This window comes from Oryctolagus cuniculus, chromosome 9 (genome assembly GCF_964237555.1).
Source record: "Oryctolagus cuniculus chromosome 9, mOryCun1.1, whole genome shotgun sequence".
NCBI classification, from domain to species: Eukaryota; Metazoa; Chordata; class Mammalia; order Lagomorpha; family Leporidae; genus Oryctolagus; species Oryctolagus cuniculus.
Window position 1 is genome coordinate 94,898,139 of NC_091440.1, and position 20,594 is coordinate 94,918,732.

The 20,594-nt window shown below is 47.3% G+C and overlaps 1 protein-coding gene and 1 long non-coding RNA gene across 5 annotated transcripts in view; one reads left to right on the plus strand and one right to left on the minus strand.

The window, feature by feature from the left end:
* SPATA13 (spermatogenesis associated 13) overlaps window positions 1–20,594 on the minus strand; it is a 371,963-nt gene that overhangs the window by 221,043 nt on the left and 130,326 nt on the right. The gene's annotated exons all lie outside the window — the stretch shown is intronic.
* The window catches only part of LOC138843844 (uncharacterized), a 33,958-nt gene that overhangs the window by 4,354 nt on the left and 9,010 nt on the right, over window positions 1–20,594 (plus strand). The window contains exon 2 of the long non-coding RNA XR_011378925.1: window positions 15,339–15,553. This is a non-coding gene — a long non-coding RNA (uncharacterized lncRNA). The remainder of the gene's footprint in view (window positions 1–15,338; window positions 15,554–20,594) is intronic.

Here is a 20,594-nt window from a genome sequence, read left to right on the forward strand (position 1 = left end):
ATGGGTCCCCTAAATTCATATATTGAAATCTTAACCCCAACATAATGGTCTTAGGAGATGGGATCTTTGTTAAAAATTTTATTTATTTATTCAAGAGGTGGGGAGAGTGGAGAGAAAGAGAGAGAAAAATTGATCCAATTTACTGGTTGGAGTTGGCCCAGTACAAAGCTGAGAGCAGGGAACTCAATCTGGGTTTCCCACATGGGTGGCAGGTACTCAACTACTTGTGGCCTCCCAGGGTCTACATTAGCAGGTAGCTGGAATTGGAAGTACAGCCAAGTCTCAAACCTAGCACTCTTCTATGGGATGCAGGCATCCAAACCTAGCATCTTAACCACTAGGTCAAATGCCCACTGTAGATGGGGTCTTTTGGGTAGTGCTTAGGTCATGAAGGCAGTCTTAATCACCCCTTCCACCAAGGGAGGGCACAGCAAGAAGATGCCATCTTGGAATCATGAAATAGATCATCCCCTAACTCTGAATCTGCCAGTGCTCTGACCTGGGACTTCCCAGCCCCCGAACTGTGAGTACTGCATTTCTGTTTATGTCACACTGTCTACAGTTTTCTATGACAGCAGCCCAGATAGATGAAGACTCCTCTACTCCACTTCCACAGTGAATAGGGCTGACTGGGACGCTGCAGGAATAATGGGTCTGACTTCTAAGCTTAGGTCACAGTAGAAGCTGTGGCCCTCACCCTGTCCTCCCTTGGATCCTTTCTCTGGAGGAAGTGGCTACCATGTGGTGAGGAGCCTAGGTGCCTGCCAACAGGCAGCCTGCTGGGCTTGGCTGAGCACCTTTGAAGCTGACTTTCTGTGCCTGGTCAAGCCTTCAGATGACTGTGGTCTCAGCCAATATCTTTTCTATATATAAAAAAACATTTTATTTATTTGAAAGACAGAGGTACAGACAGAGAAAGAGAGATGACTTCCATCTTCTGGTTTACTCCCCAAGTTGCAACAATCTCTGGAGCAGAGCTGATCTGAAGCCAGGAGCCAGGAGCTTTTTCTCGGTCTCCCATGTGGGTGCAGGGGCCCAAGGATTTGGGCCATCCTCCTCTGCTTTCCTAGGCACCTTAACAGAGAGATGGATTGGAAGTAGAGCAGCTGGGATTCAAGCTGGTGCCCACATGGGATGCTAGCACTGCAGGCCAGGGTTTTAACCTGCTTCATTCTCCAAATGCCCACAACAACTAAGGCCAGGCTTGGCTAAAGCCAGGAGTCTGGAATTCCATTTGGGTTTCCCACATGGTGGCAGGAACTCAGCTATCTGAGCCATCACCTGCTGCCTCTCGGTGCCCATTAGCAGGAAGCTGGATCAGAAGCTGAGCAGCTGAGACTCGAACCAAGCATTCTAATATGGTTATCCCAAGCAATGACTTCAATGCTATGCAAAACACCCACCATTTAAATGTCTTTCTACTATATTTATGAAATTTACCATATCAAAAGTACAGGGCTATTTGGCCTCTCTAGCTCTTTCCCTTTTTATATCAAAACAGCATGGCGGGACCAGCACTGTAGTTTAGCAGGTAAAGCCATTGCCTGCAGTGTCAGCATCCCATATGGGCATCGGTTCGAGTCCTGCCTGCTTCACTTCTGATCCAGCTCCCTGCTATAGCCTGGGAAAGCAGTGGAAGATGGCCCAAGTCCTTGGGCTCCTGTGTCCATGTTGGGGACCTGGAGGAAGCTCCTGGTTTTGGATTGGGTCAGCTCTAGCCATTGCAGCCAATTGGGGAGTGAACCAGTGGATGGAAGACCTCTCTCTCTTTGCCTCTGCCTCTCTGTAACTCTACCTTTCAAATAAATAAATGAACTTAAAAAAAGAATGGCAAGGGAAATTCTTGTCTTCTCCCCTGGCAGAACATTTTTGGAAATTGCTCCAATCAACCTCTAGAACCTAACTTGGGCTGAGTTCAAAGCAGAACCAAGAAGAGTTTGACCTTCAGCTCCTTCCAAAACCCAATACCCTACATGGAAGAAATCATCAAAATTTAAAAATGGAAAATGTTGGGGCTGGAATTGTTGTGCAGTGGGTTAAGCTGCTGCCTGCGACAGTGGCTTCCATATGGGAGCTATATGTCCCAGCTGCTCTACTTCTGATGCAGCTCCCTGCTAATACACCTGGGAAAGCAATGGAGGATGACCCAAGTGCTTGAGCCCCTGCACCCACGTGGAAGACCCAGATGAAGATCTTGGCCCAGCCCTGGCTGCTGTGGCTATGTGGGGAGTTAACCAGCAGATGGAAGATCTCTCTGTCTGTCCTTCTTTCTTTGTAACTCTGGATTTCAAATAAATAAATAAATAAATCTTTAAAAACATGAAAAATGTAGCTGTGGTCTTGAGTCAGTGCAGAGAAGCTTCGAGGGGCCAGGGAGGGCCACATGGGGCCAGTGTGTGCTGCTGGCTCTCTCTTCTGATCACCAAATGTGAAGTAGCACAGAAGGAAGGCTCTTAGTCCATCTTCCACTGCTTTACCACAATGCCTGAGACTGCAAAATATGTAATGAAAAACAATGAGGGTGCAAAGTCAAGGGACTGAATCTGGTGAGTCCCCGAGGCAGCCCAGGGCGTCATCACATGGGAAGACACGTGGGTCAGAGAAAGTTTGCTTTTATGATTAAGCCACTCCCTTGATAACCCACTAATCTGCTAATGGGATCATTCATTCATGAGGTAGAGCCATCATGACCCAATGTCCTCCCAAAGGTCCTGCCTACAAATACCATTAACATAGGACTTTGGGCACTATGTTTTGAGCACATGAAATTTGGGAGACTCATTTATTCCACAGCAGGCATTATCCATGAGAGGCTTCATACTTGCACATCATGCAAATGCACACACACACACACCTGTGTGAACACATGTGCACGTATGCCCACACCCACGTACACTGAATTGGTTTCCCTGTGCCCTGTGCTCACGTTTTGGTTTCCAGTCAGCTCTAGCTCTGAGGAAGCAGTGAGGACAATTCACATTCAGATTTGACAGACTTCCAGAGAGAGGAACAGCAAGCATTCTCCAGCGGACTTGATCCGTCTAGCAATGTCTCCAAAGGCAACTTCAGGAGAGGCACTGTGGTGCCTTGCAGCACGTCTGCATTATAGAATCTAACCAACGTCCACATATGTCAATCAACACAGCAAATGAAAGACTTGGTACTTCTCAAATAAGCACTAATGACAAGCTAAATTATTCTTCCACATTCAGACTTGCAGAAAACATTTTCATGATTCCAGTAATCTGCATGAGAAACCAAATCCCTAACCACAGAGAACACTTTGCAAACTTATAGCATCCTCAACACTTGAGCAGGTGTCTATATAACTTGCTTTTTTCCCTGTTTTATTAAAAAATATAACATGATTGCTTTACAGAAGTAGCTTCATCTAGCATCCACTTCAAAAGAGAATTAAGGTCACTACTAAGGATGATTTCAACCCAACAACTTTTTTTTTTCTTTTTTTTTGACAGGCAGAGTGGATACTGAGAGAGACAGAGAAAGGTCTTCCTTTGCCATTGGTTCACCCTCCAATGGCTGCCACGGCTGGCGCGCTGCGGCCGGCGTACTGCGCTGATCCAATGGCAGGAGCCAGGTGTTTCTCCTGGTCTCCCACGGGGTGCAGGGCCCAAGCACTTGGGCCATCCTCCACTGCCTTCCCGGGCCACAGCAGAGAGCTGGCCTGGAAGAGGGGCAACCGGGAAAGAATCCGGCGCCCCGACCGGGACTAGAACCTGGTGTGCCGGCGCTGCTAGGTGGAGGATTCCGTGGCGCCGGCCACAACCCAACAACTTTTGCCCAAGATATTAGATAACTGATTTTTATTTTATTTTGGTATGTGCATATATAAGCCACATACAGTGGTTTACAAAACTAAATCTCAAAGTAGACATCGTCCGAATGTCCTTTAAGTGGCACTTCAGGAACACTTTTGGAAGGCCAGCCGTGTCAACATTCATTCTCCTTCCCCAATCCTAGGAACCCAGCTTCCCAGAAGCCAGGTTTGTCTGTGACTTACCCCTAAGGATTCCTTCCTGCTAAGTGGGATCTGTAGAATGAACTAAAAAACAGTAAAATTCTAGAATGTTCTCGAGGATGTCTGAACAATAGAAAGGAGACCTTGGCAGCTGAGCTGATGAAACAGCACAGTAAAGGCATGAGTAAGAATCTGGAGCAACCACCGGCGCCGTGGCTCACTAGGCTAATCCTCCGCCTTGCGGCGCCGGCACACCAGGTTCTAGTCCCGGTCAGGACGCCAGATTCTGTCCCGGTTGCCCCTCTTCCAGGCCAGCTCTCTGCTGTGGCCCGGGAGTGCAGTGGAGGATGGCCCAAGTGCTTGGGCCCTGCACCCCATGGGAGACCAGGAGAAGTACCTGGCTCCTGCCGTCGGATCAGCACGGTGGGCCGGCTGCAGCGCGCCAGCCGCAGCGGCCATTGGAGGGCAAACCAACGGCAAAGGAAGACCTTTCTCTCTGTCTCTCTCAGTATCCACTCTGCCTGTCAAAAAAAAAAAAAAAAAAAATCTGGAGCAACCGCAAAGACCAAATAATGCATCAAGTAGATGTGGAAGAACTTGGGGGAGACAGTCCCCAGCCCTGGGAAGCAGGGAACAGAGGACTGAGGATCAAGGCTCAGAAGGTAGAGAATAGGATTGAGACATCCATGTGCCTGGTTAGAAACTGGGAGTATGAGGGGACTTTAAAAAGTTCATGGAAAAATGGAATTAAAAATAAGATTATTTAGAAAACCAGGTAGTATTTTCATATTACGCAATTTCTCATGAACTTTTTTAATGCCAGGTATTATTAGATCTGTAACAAATTGTTTGTGATTAAGTGCTCAGAACATTTAGTGCATTTATTCAACAAGTGTTACTGGGGAGGAGGGGCAGGCATGCAAAATGGGACACAAGGATGGAGCTGCATCCTGCCAATTCCCACTCCGAGGCCCAGGATATAAAGAGCTCACGTGTCCTGGCTGGAGACAAGAGAGTCCTACAGCTCAGGATGGTGCAGTGTGGTGAGTGCTACAGAGCTATGCATGAGGTGCTGGGAGGCAACGAGAGCAGAGTACGGAACTGCCTGGGGAGCGGAAGACGCTTAGGCCAAACCATACAGATGGGCCGCAGTGCCCAGGAAGAGCACAGCCAGTCCTCATTCGTGTCCCACCCTGAACATGCTCAGCGGTCAGCAAGAAGGGTGGTGAGAGGAATGCGGAAAGGGAAGGACATGCCCACCCACCTCACTGACAGATAACTGAGTGCCCCCGCGCTGAGTAGAGAAAGGCGACCCAAAGGCGACTGAGGCAAGTGCTGCTCTGCAAGAGAACGGGAGGCCAAGCAGCCACCACCACCGCCTCTCCAAGGACGCTTTTCCATTTTCAAGACGACTTAGAGAACGAGAATGCGCCTCGGCTCACTGGGTGGATCTAGTACGACACCAGTCCCGATAGCAACCAAGGACAGTGTAACTGGGGAAAGCGTCAGTGAATCTCAATTATGAGCACGAAGGCAAAACAGCCTAAATAAAAAACACTGGGCTGGCACTTTGGCGTAGAGGGTTAAGCCACCGCCTGCAGTGCTAGCATCCCATCTGGACGCCGGTTCGATTCCCGGCTGCTCCATTTCCAATCTAGCTCTCTGCTATGGCCTGGGAAAGCAGTGGAGGGTGGCCCAAGTCCTTGGGCCCCTGCGCCCATGTGGGAGACCCAGAAGAGGCTCTTGGATCCTGGCTTTGGATCAGCTCAGCTCTGGCTGTTGTGGCCAACTGGGGAGTGAACCAGCAGATGAAAGATCTCTCTCTCTCTCTCTCTCTCTCTCTCTCTCTCTGTGTGTGTGTAACTCTGACTTTCAAATAAATAAATAAATAAATAATTTTTTTTTAAGAGAGAAACAGTCTGTGACCAAGATGGTTCGATATGTGACTTTTAGACTTCTGGATGGCGTGAAAGCTATATGCACTCCAGAGACACTGCACTTGGAAGGCTGGATTTGCACCTTCTCTGGGAAGCATAGTATGGTGCAGTTCTTTCTCGGGTGCTAGTCAGTAGCAGTGCCTGCTGTCGCTCCCCCTCTTCGTGGAGGAACGACACAGGACCCTGCGCTGTTCTCTCGTCTGCTCGGCCCTCCCCGGGTTTGCTGCTGGTTCTTCCCGGGTTGGCTACTATCCCTTCCACCTCCGTGGAAGGGCAGTTCCCCCTGGCCACATTCCCCACTTCCGCAGGGGAGCGGCACTCCACCGGCCGGCTTTCTCGGGGGGCTGCACAGGTGTTCCCCTTAGATGTTCCCCATAGATGTTCCCGGTGCATGCCGTCTCTCTCCTCCTTTATAGTCCTCCTCCGCCAATCCTAACTCGGCTGCCCACACGCCGAGTACGCTGCTCTCCTCCAATCAGGAGCAAGTCCTACAGTTTATTAGTTGAACTGGAGGCAGCTGTGCGGAAGCTGTTTACTTCTCTCCCAGCGCCATATTGTGGGAGAGCAGATGCATAGAATAAGTCTTAATTCCAGTAACTCAGTCTAGTCCGGTTTGCTCCCCACAGCCTGCCACTGTCAGTCAGCCCCACGGTCACAGGGGACCATAAGCTGCGCTCTGCAGTATACTATGTGACTAAGCGGCAATGTGTGGTAGGGCAGGTGGAGGCAAAGCATTCTTAGTTTATTTGCTTAAAAGATTTATTTATTTATTTATTTATTTATTGGACAGAGAGAGAGAGAGATAGACAGACACAAACAGACAGAGAGGTCTTCCATCTGCTGATTCAGTCCCCAAATGGCTGCAACAGCTAGAGCTGTGCTGATCCAAAGCCAGGAACCAGGAGCTTCTTCCAGGTCTCTCATCTTCCATTGCTTTCCTAGGTGCAATAACAGGGAGCTTGATCAGAAGAGGAGCAGCTGGGACTTGAACCAATGCCCACATGGGATGCCAGCACCACGTCTGAGGCTTAACCTACTATGCCACAGTGCCAGCCCCTATTTTTCTTTTAATTAGAAAGGCAGGGCAACAGACAGTAAGATTGATCTATCATTGGTTGATACATACACTGGTTCACTCTCCCAGATGCTCACAATAGCCAGAGTTGGCCCGGGGCTAAGCCAGGAATCAGGAACTCCATCTGGTTCTCCCACATGGGCAGTAGGACCCAAGTACTCAGGCCATTGCTCACGATCTGGCAGGCATGTTATCAGGAAACTGGATAGGAAGTGGATTGGTCCCAGGTACTTTGATATGGGAAGTGGGCAACCCAAGCACACTGTGCAAAAATGCCTGCCCTTCACTATGTGTGTGACTTAACATTTTCCACTTGAGAGGGGCTCATCAGGCTGTAACTCCATTCTAAGCATGGAGCCTCTCTATCAGCAAGCAAACTCCAAGATGCATTTTCAAAGTCCTTTCATGACCAACTAGGAAATATAAGAAGGGTTTCACATAAGGAAAAATTGACCATTTGATTACATAAAATAAATAGGGAGTCAATCAAAGTCCAATGGAAGGATAGACTCCACGAGGTAAGATCCATGTTTGGCAAAGAAAATGAGTAAAGATTTTAGCTGTGGCACAGCAGGTTGAGGCTCTGGCCTGCAGTGTTAGCATTCCAGTTGGGCACTGGTTGAGTCCTGGCTGCTCCACTTCTGATCCAGCTCTCTGCTGGTGCACCTAGGAGAGCATCGGAGGATGGTCTAGGTGCTTGGATCCCTGTGCCCACTTGGGAGACCTGGAAAAAGCTCCTGGCTCCTGGCTCCTAGCTTCGGATCAGCTCAGCTCCAGCCATTACAGCCATCTGGGGAGTGAACTAGCATATGGAAGACCTCTTTGTCTCTACCTCTCTCTGTAACTCTTTCAAATAAATAAATTGAATATTAAAAAAAAGATTTTAGCAACAGGGGCCAGTGCTGTGGCATAATAGGCTAAGCCTCTGCTTACGGCACTGGCATCCTATATTTGCGCCAGCACATGTCCCCACTGCTCCTCTTCCTATCCAGCTCTCTTCTATGGCCTGGGAAAGCAGTAGAAGATGGCCCAAGTGCTTGGGCCTCTGCACCTGTGTGGAAGAAGCTCCTGGCTCTTGGCTTTGGATTGGCACAGTTCCTGCCATTGCAGTCATTTGGGGAGTGAACCAGCATATGGAAGACCATTCTCTCTGCCTTTCTCCCTCTTTCTGTCTGTAACTCTACCTCTCAAATAAATAAATATATCTTTAAAAAAGGACTTTAACAACAGAAGCAGGTAGAATAGAAGATATTATACTTCATTTTTTTAGAAATCTTTCCCTGTTATTTCTTTTATTATTTTATTTTTTTGAGATTTAAATATTATTTTTATTAATCAAAGAGAGTCAAGAATACCTTATATTCACAGATACTGCAAACATATTTCAATCTTTAGCCAGAATCCAAAACCATTGGTATTAAAAATTCACTCTTTTATCCAAAGGTGTTGACTGGGAAGATTCAGCCCACCTGTGTGTAATCAGCTCCACGGGTTATAAGATGACGGGTCTACTCTCATAGGTTACATATTTCCCAAAGAGCCTGCAAGGACCTTATCTGCAGGGGCATGCTTGTTTTAATTCTTTGTACCCAGGACCCAGCACATGGTAGGCATTCAACAAAAGTTTGATGAGTGAAAAACACATGATCATTTGTCTGCAGACCCTACTTTTCCACTACCTTCCCCCACCTGTCAACAGATCAGGGGGCTGATGCTGATTCACGTGAAGCAATTCATCTCCACTGCAGCCAGGAGGGTCAAGAGGTGCGGACCTGGCCCATGCGCATACTTCAATATTAAGTGAATTTGTATCTAGTTCAGTTGAGAGTCCAAGGGGTCCAAGTTCTTGTCTCTAACTCACGAAAGAATTCAAGGGCAAGTCATAGATAAAGGTTAGCAGAGAAATAAGATTTATTAACAAAGTGAAAGGACACATTCAGGATGGAGTTCAGGCATGCTAGAGTGAGCTACAGCCCTGGAGGTTTGGGGTCATCCCTTGAGGCATAGGGATGGAGTTTTCTAGGAATGAGTAGGATTTCCAGGAATTTGGTGACTGCCATTTTCTGGCCTTTTTAGCAAGTCTGAAAAGTATCACAATGTCAGGGGTATGGTGGGAGGGTCAGCCATGGCAATTTTATCTTACTATTATAATAGACCATAGGTCATCATGGAGATGCAGCCAAGTTTGATACATTCAGCTGTTGCTAGTTCTGGGCAGCTCACCCTGGGAGGAGTTTTAGAGGCAACTCTAGGGGAGGCAGTGGTGACATAGTTCCTCCAGCTCTTTCTTGACCCCTGATTGTCTCCTGATCTATAATAGGGCCATCATCTGGGCCCAAAAATACAGTCCCCTCCTCTGGTTTGTCCTCACTTTCCCTCGTTTCCTGTCAATCCACCACACAAGGGGGATGAGGTCTAATGGAGAACCATCTTCCTTCCGCCCTCCCTCTGCCCACACCTTATTCAGTGGTCTGGCCACCTGCACCACCTTGAAGGCTCATGGAGAGGAGCTTAGCAGGAAGCAGTGGTTCTACAGGCTCCAATTTTTACTGCTCCTGGTTTCCCCTGTGGGGAGCCCATGAAGGTAAAGAAACCAAGGCTGGGGCTGGTGTTGCAGCCCAGCATAGGTTAAGCTGTTGCCTGCAGCACTGGCATCCCATGTCAGAACATTGATTTGGGTCCTAGCTGCTCTGCTTCTGATCCAATTCCCTGCTAATGCACCTAGGAAAGTGGCAGATGATAGTCCAAGTACTTGGGCCCCTGCCACCCATGTAGCACAGAGACCTGGATGGAGTTCCAATCTCCTGTGTTGTGGCCATCTGGGGAGTAAGCCAGCTGATGGACAGTATCTTTTTCTGTGTCTCCATCTCTCTCTTTGTCATTGAATTTTTTAAATAAATAAAAGTAAAATATTTTTAAAAACCCAAATAACTTTATTTCCCTTAGTGCTAGGATTATAGTGTTAACAGTAAGAAAGCCAAAAAGTGAGATAAGATGCAATTTTCACTATCAAATTAGCAAGCTTCTTTCTTTCTTTCTTTCTTTCTTTCTTTCTTTCTTTCTTTCTTTCTTTCTTTCTTTCTTTCTCTCTCTCTCTCTCTCTCTCTTTCTCTCTTTCTCTCTCCTTTCTCTCTTCCTTCCTTCCTACCTTCCTTCTTTCCTTCCTTCTTTCCTTCTTTCCTTTCTTTCTCAATATTTATTTATTTATTTATTTGAAAGGCGGAGTTACAGAGAGGCGGAGGCATTGAGAGAGAGAGAGAGAGAGAGAGAGAGGTCTTCACCTGCTGGTTCACTCCCCCAGATGGCCACAACTGCTGGAGCTGCGCCAATTCGAAGCCAGGAGCGAGAATGTGTTCTGGGTCTCCCTCCGTGGGTGCAGGGGCCCAAGGACTCAAGCCGTTGTCCACTTCTTTCCTAGGCCATAGCAGAGAGCTGGACCAGAAATGGAGCAGCTGGGAATCGAACTGGCGCCCACATGGGATGCCAGCACTGCAGGCAGCAGCTTAATGTGCTATGCCATAGCACTGGCTCCAAATTAGCAAGTTTCAAAATGTGCTCCCATTCAGGGTCAGAAGGAAATTAGTGTAGAAGAGGAAAGAAAAACCTGATATACACTTTCTGTGAGGCCATTTGGCAGTGTATATCAAAGGCCTTAAAATATACAACCTTTTGTCTTAGTGAATATAGAAATGTAACCCCAGGGGCCAGCGCCGCAGCTCACTAGGCTAATCCTCCGCCTAGCGGCGCCGGCACACCGGGTTCTAGTCCCGGTCAGGGCACCGGATTCTGTCCCGGTTGCCCCTCTTCCAGGCCAGCTCTCTGCTGTGGCCCGGGAGTGCAGTGGAGGATGGCCCAAGTGCTTGGGCTCTGCACCCGCATGGGAGACCAGGAGAAGCACCTGGCTCCTGGCTTTGGATCAGCGCGATGTGCCGGTTGCAGCGTGCCAGCCGTAGTAGCCATTGAAGGGTGAACAAATGGCAAAGGAAGACCTTTCTCTCTGTCTCTCTCACTGTCCACTCTGCCTGTCCAAAAAACAAACAAACAAACAAAAAAAGAAATGTAACCCCAGGAAATAGTCAGGATAGTCAGTAATGCACACGGATTCTACTGACAAAGATATTCACTACAGCTGGGTTTATTTACTGTAGTCAAATTTACAAACAGTGCCCAATAAATAGGTGTGCTTGTCAGTGATAGTTTAAAAAAGTAACGATGGAGAAAATGTGAAAATACTTCAAAAAGCTTGTGAAGATGAAATTAAAATTATTTTGATGCAAAAAACTGAATCCTAGCCATAGTTTTTTTTTTTATATAAAAAACATTAGATTAAAAATATATTTGAAAGGTGGAGTGACAGAGAGACCGGGAGAGGGAGAGACTTAGAAAGAGAAAGAAAGCAAGCTTCCATCCACTGGTTCATGCCCCAGATGGCTGCAACAGTGAGGGCTGAGTTAGGCTGAAGCCAGAAACTTCACCCAGATCTCGCATGTTGGAGGTAGGGGCCCCAAGTACTTGGGCTCTCTTCCACTGCTTTCCCAGGAGCATGAGCAGGAAGCTGGATCAGAAGCAGAGCAGCTGGGACTCAAACCAGCATTCCCACAGGGGACGCTGGTGTCTCAAGTGATGCCTTAATCCACTGCTCCAGAGGCTGCCCCCATAGTCTTTTTTATTAATACACATTTCTTTGAACTTTTTTGAAACTTTTGTCCTTCGAAAGATGTTGCTAACTGTGGGAAAATGTGTGTCTAGTAATGAGCTCATTTTTTAAAGAATTCCCATAGGTTTGCGTTCCGATCCATGATGCCTAACCCAGGACAATGAAAACAAAACAAAAACAGAAAAACTACAGGTCTCTCTCTACTGTTTCTTATTTCTGTATCTGCCTTGCCTCCCTTCTGAGACCCAATAAAATAACGGTGAAGAAAAACAAGATGAAATGAATGTACAATGGCGAAGAGAACCCAGTGGGGCAGACCCTCAGGGGAAGAGAGATTTTCAACATTTCTCAAAGACACAGCAAATACAAAGTGGGTTGCTAGGGGAAACCAAGTGGATTGAACTGCTGGTGTGAGAGCCAATCTTTCTGGCAAAACCCCAGAGAAACTCTGAGCTTGGGGCCAAAGGCCTTAAGGGCAAGAACAGGCGATGGCACTGAACCACAGGATCACCCTGGAAGTCTGCCCCCGGCACCGCACTCTGGCACTCCCCTGCCTGGCAGGAGCCAGCATTTACTTCCAGACCCCACGCTGCTTAGAGTTTCTTCTAAAGAGAAAATGAAGGAAACAGCTTTGGAAGGCTCTTGGCTGCTGGGTGAGGAACTCAGCATAAGCTTCCCATAAAGCAAGTCTCTACGCGCAGCAGGCCCTGCCCATGCAAACACAGGGTCCCCCAGGCAGGCTCCCCAGCCCTCAAATCCCAAGCACCTAGAACAATGAACTGAAGCCTTTATTCTGAAATATAAATAGGCAACAACCACATTTGGGGTAATCAAGTTCAACACTGAAGGATCAAGAAACACTAGGGTATTTTAAAGAGTTCCTGGAGAATGGTATTAAAAGATGGGTTTATGTTGGTACCAAAAAAAAATTCAGAAATCCATGGAGCTTTTAGGCATCTTCCATGGACATTTTGAAGTGCTCTCACTGACACTGAAGCCTGGGTACAAAAATGCAGAGGTAACTGATAGAACTGCTGTGGTCGTATGTTGGTACCAAAAAAAAATTCAGAAATCCATGGAGCTTTTAGGCATCTTCCATGGACGTTTGAAGTGCTCTCACTGACACTGAAGCCTGGGTACAAAAATGCAGAGGTAACTGATAGAACTGCTGTGGTCGGAATGTGTTCCTCCAGAATCCAGGAGTTGGAACTTAATCACCAAGGTGATGAGATGACGAGAAGAGGTAGGGCTTTGGGAGGTGATTAAGTCGTGAGGTCCAAGACGGATGGGATGCTCGTGGCTTGCATTCCCTCCACCAGCTGAGAACAGAGTGTTCCTCCTCTCCGGAGGCCACAGCAAGCCAGTACCACATTGGGTGTGCAGACCAGGATCTTACCCGACACCAAACCAGCCAGCGCCTCAACATCAGACTTGCCAGCTGCTAGAACTGCAAGTAGATTTCTGTTCTGATAAATCACCCACTCTGAAGTATTTTGATAGAGCAGAACCAACAGCCTAAGAACTAAACATAATACTTATTAAAATTGGGAAAGAGGGCCCAGGTTAGTACAGATGAACAGGTTTTCTTTTTTTTTAAGATTTATTTATTTATTTGAAGGTCAGAGTTACACAGAGAGAAAAGGAGAGGCAGAGAGAGGGAGACAGACAGAGAGAGAGAGAGAGAGAAAGAGAGGTCTTCCATCCACTGGTTCACTCCCCCAAGTGGCCGAAACAGCCGGATCTGCGCCGATCTGAAGCCAGGAGCCAGGAGCTTCATCCAGGTCTCCCACACGGGTGCAGGGGCACAAGGACCTGGGCCATCTTCCACTGCTTTCCCAGGCCACAGCAGAGAGCTGGATTGGAAGTGCAGCAGCTGGGTCTCAAACTGCCACCCATATGGGATGCTGGCACTGCAGGTGTCGGCCTTACCTGCTCTGCCACAGCACCGGCCCCAATGAGCAGGTTTTATACTAGAGACTCAAAAGATACTGTGGAACACTAATACATTCATAGAGCAATATATGCATCTTTTAAAAAACATTTTTAAATTTTTTTTTATTTATTTGAGTGGTAGAATTAGAGAGAGGGAGAGACAGAAAGAGAAGTCTTCCATCCACTGGTTCACTCCCCAAATGGCTGCAATGGCCAGAGCTGGGCCAATTCAAAGCCAGGAGCCAGAAGCTTCTTCCGGGTCTCCCACACGGGTGCAAGGGCACAAGGACTTGGGCCATCTTCTACTGCTTTTCCAGGCCATAGCAGAGAGCTGGATTGAAAGAGAAGTAGCTGGCGCCGCGGCTCATTAGGCTAATCCTCCGCCTTGCGGCGCCGGCACACTGGGTTCTAGTCCCGGTCGGGGTGCCGGATTCTGTCCCGGTTGCCCCTCTTCCAGGCCAGCTCTCTGCTATGGCCCGGGAGTGCAGTGGAGGATGGCCCAAGTGCTTGGGCCCTGTACCCCATGGGAGACCAGGAGAAGCACCTGGCTCCTGGCTTTGGATCAGCGCGATGCACCGGCTGCAGCGGCCATTGGAGGGTGAACCAACGGCAAAAGGAAGACCTTTCTCTCTGTCTCTCTCACACTATGCACTCTGCCTGTCAAAAAAAAAAAAAAAAAAAAAAAAAAAAAAAAAAGAGAGAGAAGCAGCTGGGACATGAAAGAGTGCCCAATAGGATGCTGGCGCTGCAGGCAGAGGCTTAGCCTACTACACCACCGTGCCAGTAGCATCTTTATCATATCTTGCTTACAGCCAGATGAGTGCTACCACTGAAAGGTCTAAAAAATGACTAGACGCTGTCTCCGGGGTGTGGGTAATCACTCCCTGGACTTTGTTTTTCACTATGTCCATCTACGAGGGGGCTTCAAAAGGGGTGTGGAAAATGAAATAGAAAGATGCACTGGGGTGGGTGCTGTGGCACAGCGAGTAAAGCCACCACCTGTGGTGCCGCCATCCCATATGGGCACTGGTTCAAGTCCTGGCTGCTCCACTTCCCATCCAGCTCTCTGCTATGGCCTGGGAAAGCAGAAGATGGCCCAATGGTTGGGCCTCTGCACTCACATGGGAGACCTGGAAGAAGCTCCTGGATCTTGACTTCAGCCTGGTCCAGTGCTGGCCATGTGACCATTTGGGGAGTGAATCAGTGGATGGAAGATGTCTCTCTCTTTCTCTTTCCCTCTCTCTGTAACTCTGACTTTCAAATGAATAAATCTTAAAAAACAAAAAAGGTAGCCAGCGCCACAGCTCACTAGGCGAATCCTCCGCCTGCAGCGCCGGCACCCCGGGTTCTATTCCTAGTTGGGGCACCGGTTCTGTCCCAGTTGCTCTTCTTCCAGTCCAGCTCTCTGCTGTGGCCCGAGAAGGCAGTGGAGGATGGCCCAAGTTCTTGGGCCCTGCACTTGCATGGGAAACCAGGAGGAAGCACCTGGCTCCTGGCTTCAGATCAGCGCAGCGCACCAGCCGCAGGGGCCATTTTGGGGGTGAACTAACAGAAGGAAGACCTTTCCCTCTGTCTCTCAAACTAACTCTACCTGTCAAAAAAAAAAAAAAAAAAAAAAAAAAAAAGAAAAGAAAAAGAAAAAGAAAAAAACAAAAAAGGAAACATGTACTGGGGCGGGCACTTGGCAGAGCAGTTAAGATGCCCCCATTCTATGTCAAAGTGCCTGAGTTCAAGTCCTGCCTCTGCTTCTGATTCCAGCTTCCAGCAGTGCACATCCTGGGAAGCAGCAGGTGATAACTTAAGGAGCTGGATCCCTGCCACCCCTGTGGGAGACCTGGATTGAGTTTTGGGCTCCTGGCTTTGGCCTGGCCCAATGCTGACTGTTGCAGGTATTTGAAGAGTGAACCAGCAGATGGAATTCCACGTGGAATTCAGACACACATAAATGTAACAACGTTGGAGTTGGCACTAAGGTACGTTTAGTGAGAAGCTAATTTTTATCTATGAATTTCCACGCATTCAGAATTGATATTTGTCTTTCATATTTCCCCAGAGAACAAGCTAATTTACATTAGAAGTCAGTATTTCGGCTTCTATGCCTTCACATTTTTTTTTCACATCTGTCGACCATTGTTCTGGCCCCTTGAAATGACTTAGTGGAGACCTGGATAAAACTGCCCCCCTTTGGGGATGCGGATCATCGATGATGTATGGGGCACTTTCAGCAGTGTGTTCCAGGCAGTAGACTGACCAGAGGGCCAGGACCTCACATTTTCTGTCTCTTTTTTTCTTCCTTAAAGGGAGACTTCAAAGAGCACTTGAGACCCTAGCCAATTTGTGATCATCTTGCACTGCACTCTCCTTTTCTCAATATATCTACTCCAGTTTCTAGTATTTCCTTCCCCTGATAGAGCTGTAAAAGCTTTATTTATCCTATCCACTACTTTGGCAAGCATAAATTTCTTCCCTTTTTTTCCCCTTCTGCCCTTATCATCCTTTCATGTTTGTGCTTAATCTGAAGGTTCCCAGAAATATAGTTTTCAGAGAGGAAATGCAACTGAAATTCTATCAGTCAGTTGCAAGGGTGTCCAGAAGGCACCCTAGACACTAGGACACGGCTACACTCCAAATTCATAATCCCACATTGATTGGAACTCACCCAATCTGCTATCTGTAATCTAATGAATTTCAGAACAAGATTTTTCTTTTGTTGTCTCTTTCTGTACATGACCACCTATTATTCTCATTTCTTTTAGCAAGCTCTTAGTTTAATAGCTGCAACGTGGGATCTCTGTAAAGTGGACAAGGCCCTCACCTTGAACTTGTTTGTGAAGTCTGCTCTGGACTGAGAGCCAGCCCAAGGGATTCCACACTGGAGGCAAACAGTGACTGGATTGTTGGTCTTTAGACCCAGTGACACACAATGCGAGCGTTGTGCTGTGCATGCCAGCGGCTGCCCCTCTGCTAAGCCGTGCACCAGCAGGCTTTGTTGCTTCAGCACAATTGCTTAGCCCAAGTGAGAGGAACGACAGGAAACCGAAAAAGCTGTCACGATTCCCACAGCTTCAAGAGTGGAATACTTCACATTTTTATGTACGAGGGAACTTGAGTGTAGAGAAAAATAACTGGGCTGCTAACAAATGAGAGACGAGAGATGGGAAAATTTTCCATCAGTGAGAGCTGAGCCTCAAACAACAGAAACTGATTTCCCCCTGTTCTGGGGCTGGGAGTGGAGGTATCACAGGCTCTGTTTCTTTCTCTCTCCCCTCTCCTTGGCTTGTAGATTCCATCTTCCACCTGTGTGCCCACATGGTCTTCCCACTGGGAGTATCTGACAGTTCCACTTAACATGATCACCTTTTTAAAGGCCCCGTTTCCAAATAAGTCACATTCTGAAAAACTGGCATTAGGCCTTCAGCATATGAACAATTCAGCCCTTATAAGAGTCTTTGTGTGCTTTCCACACATGGTCTCTGTAGATTTCTTGTAACTATGATTCCATAGGCCTTTTTTCTTTTAAAATTTATTTATTATTTGAAAGGCAGAGTTACAGAGAGGCAGAGGCAGAGAGATCTTTTATCTACTGGTTCACTTCCCAAATGGCCGCAACTGGGCTGATGCAAAGCCAGGAGTCAGGAGCTTTTTCTGGGTTTCCCACATGGATGCAGGGGCCCAGGGACTTGAACCATCGTCTACTGCTTTCCCAGGTCATAGCAAAGAGTTGGATCAGAAGCGGAGCAGCCTGGACTTGAACAGCACCCATATGGGATGTCGGCACTGCAGGTGGCAGCTTTACCCACAATGCCACAGCACAGGCACTGGCCTTTTCTTTTACTATACATGCAACACATATTTATTGAGTTTCCCAACTGTCACCTCACATTGTGGTTGGTGCTAGAGTTCTCAGGACAGCTCCTGTCCCAGGCTAGATAGTGACATGGAAAAAAATTGTAAAAAATTAATTTCGGGTAACTGTAATAGAGGGGTGAATGGGGTTTGTGGCAGTTAGGAAGACCACGTGACTCCTTCCTCCTGGGAGCAAGAAAGTTGAGAGCGTGGAATGAAGAGGCTCTTAAAATAATGAACCTGAATTCATTAGGCAGAGAAAATGGAGATGTTTTCACTCTGGAAGACACGAGATTGCAAAGTACAGAACATGAAAGGGATGGCATGGACTGGGAGGCTGGTGTGAGGGACTGAGTGGGAATGAAGTTGGTGAGCTTGGTGGTAACAAGGCTACAAAGTTAGGGCTTTATCCAGAGCAAATCAGCTGATCATATAAAATATTAACTCGCAAGCTAATGTATGAAAATCTAGATTGCCGAACACCTGCTATGTGCAAAGCACTATTCTTATATTATGTGATACCTTCTCAGTTCATTGGGCCTTGCTAGTTACACTCAGCTCATGAAACACAGGACCTTTCCCTAGTCTTTTATTTGCATTTCATATATCCTATCACTGTTATGAAAGAATAGTGACTAGACGAAAGGGAATCTTCCTTTCTTTCTCTCTCCCCTCTCCTCTTTTCTTCCTAGATCTTAATTATCTGTATTTTCAATTCTACAACTGGGAAACACTCCATTCCATCAAATAGAAAGAGTGTTCCTGGAATCCTGTTTTCCAGAGGCACTACTGTCTCTAAGGATGGTCACGATCCCATCCAGGACAAGAGGGAGATTGTATAGGTGTGGAATACAAAGCACTGTTCCTTACACGGGTATTTAAGGGAAAGCGTGGTAAGGATTGGTAGGTTTACACCTACCATGAGAATTTCCAAATCGACCTACTTAAACACTAATAATAATTTATTCTTTTTAACAAACTAATCTAGTAAGAGCCCCTTTAAGTTAACATGAAGAAATATCAGCTGCTCCTTTTCGTCAAACATAAAACACCCTTTCCTTAAGAAAGGCCCCATTCTATCCTCTACTATTCAGCAAAACCCAACCGTTCCCCCAGCGCGACCTCCTTCCTGGAAGTTTCTCAGTGCTTATATATATGGTGGACAGCCTGCCATGGACGTCGTCAAGTTTCTTATCTACTCCTCTCTAACAGTTTCCTATAGGTAACTTCATTTATAAAATCATTAAAAGTGCAGCATTCCTAACTCCCCATCACCCACAGCGCCCAACATCCAGCAAATAATAGCAAACACAGTCGACGAGGCTAAATACTTTATGGATAATTAATGCATTTAATTTCTCCACTAATCTTTGGGGTAAAGACTGTTTTTCTCTTTATTAAGGGTGTGAAATCGAGCAAAATGCCCCCCCTCCAAGAGCCATGATTTGCGCATCGGTTTTGAGCCCTGTTAGAGCCTGCGATTGAAACTGCTGTTACACTGGTGAAGAAGGCTTCATAACTATTAGTTTATTCATACATCACCCGGAGCCCACAAACGAGTAGTGCAACAAAATCCATCACGCAATGTATTCAGCTGCTTTTGCTGCTGCAAGAAAAGAAGGCAGCAGAGAGCGGGCCACCCAGGACAGTGCCTGGCAGTGCAACCCGCAGCCCCTGCCCCCAGCTCTGTCGGCTCCACAGCTGTCCAGGGTCAGCCCGCCTGTGTGGGGGGCTGGCGGAAGCCAAGCAAGGGACAACAGCCAGCTTTCTTCTCCCCATGCACAGCAGATACATTGCCAGAAGGCTTTTGTTTCTGTAAGCATGGCTCAAAGAGAATATAGATTGAGGATGCTATTTATAATTAAGTTTGATTTTTTCCCCAAAACTAGGAAGGATAAATTATAGCTAACAAGAGTAACAACAATAGTGACCATCTATGGAGTGCTTCATTTGCACCAAGTGCATTAGTGCGTTGCTTCTTAATCTCCCAACAACCTTAAGCATAGGAATTGTCTCCTAATTTAAAGAGGAACATGAGACTCAGACAAGGGCTGGTCCTGGGGCAGGGAGGTGTGCAGCCTCCAGGAGGAGACCCTGGGCTTTCTCCATCTTCATCCCTCTCCGTCTTCCTCCACCACTTCCTGTCCACCCTACCTGCCCACTCTGGCCCCTGGTTTCCTCTCTTTCCTCATAAATTTTCTTTAAAGATTTATTTATTTATTTGAAAGTAGAGTTACACAGAGAGAGAAGGAGAGGCAGAGAGAGACACACACACACAGAGTCAGAGAGAGACAGAGAGGTCTTCCATCCTCCGGTTCACTCCCCAGGTGTCCGCAACAGGCCGGAGCTGTGCCAGGAGCCAGGAACTTCCCCTGGGTCTTCCACGTGGGTGCAGGGGCCCAAGGACTTGGGCCATCTTCTACTGCTTTCCCAGGCCACAGCAGAGGGTTGGATCAGAAGTAGAGCGCCAGGACTTGAACCAGTGCCCATATGGGATGACAGCACATAAATGCAAGGGGACAGAGACAGGAGCAGTATTGGTTTGTATCAGCAAAGCTTTCTGTGGCTGAGATGCAGCTGAAGTTAGAAAAAGTTCTTGACCCAGCCAGGTCATATGAATTTGGACCTTAGCTGCTAATGTCACCTTTAATTTCCATTTCCCAAAAGGGATATGACTTGCATGAAATACTCTCAAGGAGACTATGCTTTTCACAAAACAAGTTGCCATGAGGTCCATGTGGTCTGCGTTTGCCAGGCCCCTGTCTTCTCACTCTGTGCAGAGGTGGCTTGGAAGGTCACAGGCCTGTTGACCATCACCCTGTCACTATTAATAGCTTCCTGCATGTTTGTGCTGCAAACACAGCCATAAAACGCTTTACCAAAACAGTCTTGCAATTTTTAAAAAATGCCTTAAAACTTTCTATAAACATTAAGCACAGTATGGATGCCCTTTTTGGAAAACCTGTATGGTTAGGTTCTGTCTAGTTAACTAGGGGAACCACATTTAATTCCATCAGAGTTATTAGACTGTAGAATAAAGAGTCTTTGTTAGAGTGATGGCTGGGTATTAGGTAAAGAAGGCTCAAGCTACAGACGCAGAAGGAGAATGTCCGTGGCCAGCAGTGGACGTGCCAGCGCAGGGTCCAGCTGAGAGGGAGGCCTACTGTT